Source organism: Ascaphus truei, chromosome 23, assembly GCF_040206685.1.
Source record: "Ascaphus truei isolate aAscTru1 chromosome 23, aAscTru1.hap1, whole genome shotgun sequence".
NCBI lineage: Eukaryota > Metazoa > Chordata > Amphibia > Anura > Ascaphidae > Ascaphus > Ascaphus truei.
Window position 1 is genome coordinate 2,374,349 of NC_134505.1, and position 5,428 is coordinate 2,379,776.

Consider the following 5,428-nt stretch of genomic DNA (forward strand, 5'->3'; position numbering starts at 1 on the left):
GATTTGTAGGGTTAGTGGTCACAGACTCAGCCTTATAAGCAGGTCCCTCACCTCAAGGACCTGTCCCTCAGCCCTATAAGAGGGTCCCTCACCTCTAGGATTTGTGTCTTATCCCTATAAGCAGGTCCCTCACCTCTAGGACTTGTGTCAGGTAATCTGTAGGGTGAGTGGACACAGACTCAGCGCTCTAATCTCCCGGTAACGGGAGGGTAAGTGTGGCTTAGTGTTACTCCCGCCCAGCCCCCCCGGGAAATGGGGTTTCTACTCCCGCTGGGGAAGAGAGGAGAGGGGGAGATAACGCTACGTTAGTTATATCACCTCGCTGCGGGGTCACACCCACACCCTGTAACAGCGCTATATCAGGGTCTGGGTGTGAGTAACGCCACGGCTAGGTCTGACCTAACTAACGTAGCGTCACGTCCCCGCGGTATCCTTACCGGGCGTTAGTGGGTGTGCCACGTGATGATAACGCCTCACTGTGGGGTTACACCCACACTCTGACCTAACTAACGTAGCGTCACGTCCCCGCGGTATCCTTACCGGGCGTTAGTGGGTGTGCCACGTGATGATAACGCCTCACTGTGGGGTTACACCCACACTCTGGCCTAACTAACGTAGCGTCACGTCCCCGCGTTATCCTTACCGGGCGTTAGTGGGTGTGCCATGTGATGATAACGCCTCACTGTGGGGTTACACCCACACCCTGTAACAGCGCTATATCAGGGTCTGGGTGTGAGTAACGCCACGGTTACGTCTGACCTAACTAACGTAGCGTCACGTCCCCGCGGTATCCTCTATGGTCTTCAGTGGGTGTGTCATGTGATGATAACGCCTCGTTTGCATATCATCTGCAAGTCGTTATCACTAACGGGCCGGTATAATGAACGCTATCCCCCCACCCCCCTCTTTGAGTGGGGCTCTGGCCGCTCCGGCGCTCGTGGTCACGTGGATGCTCTGTCACCGATGACGGAAGAGGAGGAGTCACACCCCCCCCCCCCTTTGTCCGCCATCACTTCAGATCGCGGCCTCCCATAAGACAACCAGCATTTTTGGTGGAGGGGGGGGCGCCGGAATCCATCATATAGCAGCTACGCCCCAGGGCACCCAGAGGGTTAATAAACCCAGTGTCGGGGGCCTAAGCCCTTAACCCGTAAGATAAAGTTTTGGATATAGTGCTGGGTAGAAGAGGGTTAAATACGTTGACATAGGTTGACCCTAACCCTTAACCCCTGTCTATAAGGGCTTCAACAGAAAGCCTGTACTGGTCTGAGGAATCCAGCAGGGAGCTGGTTAATTGCAGCTAGAGACAATTAACCAGTCTCCACCTGGCTCATCAGACAGGTAGAAAAGAAGCCTCCTGCTGGCACTGTAGGGAGGATCTCGAGCACAGAGAGACTGCTGCCTGCAAGACACCCGGAAACCAGACCCTCTACATCCAGGGCGCAGCGGACGCTGGAACCTGCCAGAAGGTGCCCCCCCCCCCCCAAGAGACACCAACCCAGAGGCTGATATAAAGAGCCCCCTGCTTACAGACGTGCCTCTTTGGGGTCGTAGGTTGGAAAGAGGCCTGCCCTCCCAGCCCTGCAGATAGGGACTGGGAGAGCGTGAGTCAGCCCTTACACAGGGATAGGCTGTTTGTTTATTTGGCCGCTTTCTTAAGGATGTATGGTTTGAAGCTACGTGCTGAATAAAAAGCCATGGTTTATTGTCCCCCAAATATATCTCCCTGGTGTCTCCCATAGTTACCCTACGAAACTCTCCAACCCTCAACACCAAGGTCGTTTCTTTCATGGCCAGCAACGTGGGGATGGCACCTTTAACTGCACACTGCGTCTTTTCAATACATAAAAAATGAATGTATATAGGCGTATTGATTACAAGCATAGTAAATTTCCCTTTACACTCGCTGCGGGATATCCCAGCTGATCAATAATTCCAGCGTTCCGACACTTTCGCCCCGGGGCTCCGTGCTGTCTGCTTGCATCCAACCCCCCCGTCTTATTGCCGCGGACCTAACGTGACGCGGTAATAGATAGGTGCCGTGTCACGTGTTGTTGTGGAGACATCCTAGCGCGAGCAGCGACAACTGCGATAAGATATTTTACACGTGGAAACATTGAACGTGACGGAAGTGAAGAACCAGCTCTTGTTCTAGCTCCGGCGTTGGGCCAACTCCATTTCCTCAAGAGCCCCCAACAGGTCAACTATTAAGGCTATGCCTTAGGATATCTTCAACACAGGTGGATCAATCGGTCCTTGCTTCAACACAGGTGGCTCAATCATTTTCCGTTGGTCCTGAATAAATAATACCAACTCCTTGAGTCCCCCGGGTATGGAGGATTCCACTGCAGGGAATAAGAGATATTTTTTGACGTGCGGGAGAGGCGAGTGCTCAAATCGGCGATCCCCGTCCTGCTAAATCAAGCGGCAATGAAAACGTATCGATCGTGCGTTAGGGGGGGTATCAAGGAGCAGTGGAAAGCATCGGCTCCGCGCTCCTACACCTGTGAGAACAGGGAGCGGGTGTTCACAGAACAAGATGTGATTGTAGCCTCGGATGAAGAGGAAAAGAAGCGTCCGATTTATATCCCCAGCGCACTTAGCAGACCGGTCCGTGGGGCTTTTAAAAACTTGCGGTCGTGTTCCTGGCTTTCAAAATAAAGCCTCTTCATTTATTAAACATTGTGCTAAGCATTTGGGCAATGTTTTAAGCAGTAATATACAGGCTTTAAGAGTAGGGAGGTTGTTTTTCCCCCTCAAATATCCTTTTTTTCCCCTTAAAGCTGCAGTCCTGACGCAGGGGAGGTCTCCGGAGCTGTACTGCGTTTAATTTCAGTTTCGGGGGGGGGGGGGGCCCTGTTTACTTACCTCCGTAAGGTGGCGCCGGTAGAGGCTAAAGCTGGGTTGTGCGGGGCTAACGAAATGGCGGCTTATGTGTCCCGCAGGCCAATAGGAAGCCGTGACGTCATCCCTCGCGGCTTCTTATTGGCACGCGGACATTTAAACCTGCTGAGCTGCTACCGGCGGCATCCCACCCACCCCCTACAGAGGTAATTATCTCAGGGGAGCAGGGGGTGACCGGAGCTGAAATGTAAAACGGGGTCCCGGTTTTGCGTTGCAAATGTTAGAGGTGAACTTTTAAAGTTGGGGAAACCATTTTTGTTTTGTTTTTAATGTATACAACAGCGAACAAAAATTAAGTCCTTTGTGTTTTTTCCACATTTTTTGATGAACATTTTCTTGCAGGAGGTGGGGCCTCAGCGACGCATTGCGACGCAGCAAAGGGGTTGTATCAAAATGGCCCTGCGGTGGCAAATTTGGCGACCGGTTTGGGTCACCACGAAAGGTGCCTCTTGTTGAGTGGGAGTAACGGTTGACGCTTAGCACTCTTTTCGGGCCTAAGGGAGCCGTCTCCGGTCTAAGTACAGACCCCCAGGACAATTAAGAAAAGGGGGGACTTGGCTGGAGGGAGAGGTCTCTTTAAAAGGATAGGGGTAATAAGTGATGATTGGTGTATTAGGACAGGCCTTAGTGAGGGGAGGCAGGTGGGTGTTAAGGAGTTTAGCAGAGGATCAGGTGAGGGAATCACTGGTCCAGAGGCTGAGAAGTATCCGCCCTGACTCTGGTGGACTGTGATATATTTGGGTTGGAAGTGAAGGATATAGTGTTTGTCACAGATAACGTGGTGGGCTTGATTGCTCCTGGGCTGAATACAGTATGAATTCGGGAGTTTATATGGTGAAGAAGACGGTGGTAGGCCCTGGCTAAGACGGCGAGCTTGCCGGTGTCCTAGCAGCCTTGGTCGGTCACAAAGGGGGATCCTACTAGACCCAGTACGGCTAGTGGGTTTAAGTGGTGGTGGATGTGGTTTCAATGTTCAGGGACCCTGGTGGACGCACAATCTGATCCCCCTGTTTGCGCACCCCTGGTTTAGAGCACTTAACAGGTTGAAGAAGCAATCCCCTCCCCCAAATAATTGTATTTGACCTTACCTGACCCCCGGCAGGCCTCTCCTTCCCGGTTCCCAGTAAGACTGCAAATACGGCTGCGGGGTCAACCAATAGAAAGTCGTAACATCACCTCCCGATGTCGCATCCCTCTCCAGCCCGAGCATGGCTGACTGCACAGCCGGTATCCGGAAGGGGTCCTCGGAGATTGAGGGGGGGGGGGATCGCAGATCAGCTCGGTTCGAATACAGAGAGTAGACGGGACTGCTCTAACCTGACGGCGTCACGTTTGCGCCATTCAATTGGACTACGTTATCCCTTTCACCGCCAAAAAGGCGCCAGCGACAGATGGCGACTCTACCGGCAATGAAGGTGGTTGAGATCTCACAAACAAATACCCTCAAAAGGGGCGATAAAATGCAGAGGTCGCTCGCAGCGAAATAACGTTTCGGCCATTGCGAAGGGCCAGTAAGACGGCGCCCAGAGAGCCGGCGCAGTGCGGCAGCTAAGAGGTTAAAAACACTGAGTTGTTGACCTGTTATGATAAAAATTAACAAAAAGGCGTCTATTTTTATATATAGGTTTATTCTGCTTGGGAAATGTAATTTATGTTTGCCGCTTGCCACGGTGACATTTTCCGAGCCCTTAAGGCAGTGGTAACCTTCACGTTTACACGCCACGCTCCGTCTGTTTCAGAAGCCTCGCGGAGACGCGGAAGGAGGGCGTGTAAAGGACGTGCAAGGCGCCCCCCAGGACTGCTTGACCATGACAGGTCTCGGGTTAAGAAGAGGTAGCTGACCCCCCAACTTTAAAAAGGCACTCCCTGGGGGGTACATTATAGTTTTCTTGATAGGTTTGAAGCAGGGGGGTCTCTGAAGCTGAACCCTATTAATTTCAGCTCTGGGGGACCTCTTTCTTCCTGAGATACACACCTGCGTTAGGGGGGGCCGGAATCTGTGTGCTGTTTAAATATCCTGCGTCATGTGGGCCAATAGGAAGCCTGCAAGGGATGATGTCACAGCTTCCTGTTGGCTCGCGGGGCATTTAAGCCGAAATTTCGATAGCCCCGCATGAGCTGCTACCGGCAACCCTTACGGAGGTTTGTATCCCCGAAAGCAGGGGGTCCTTGGAGCTGAAATTGACGCGGTTCCGCTCCGGAGACCCCCTACTTCAATCCTATTATAATTATTTTTAAAACACACAAAAAAGTGCAGCCAGAAGTGCCTCCTTAAAAGTACCTGGGGCACCAGAGTCCATCGCTTAGCCACTACATCATGGGGCCCCTGGGGCGCCAGAGTCCATCACGTAGCCATTACATCATGGGGACCTTGGGGTGCTTGAGTCCATCACGTAGCCATTACATCATGGGGTCCCTGGGGCGCCAGACTCCATCACGTAGCCATGACATCATGGGGACCTTGGGGTGCTTGAGTCCATCACGTAGCCATTACATCATGGGGACCCTGGGGTGCCAGAGTCCA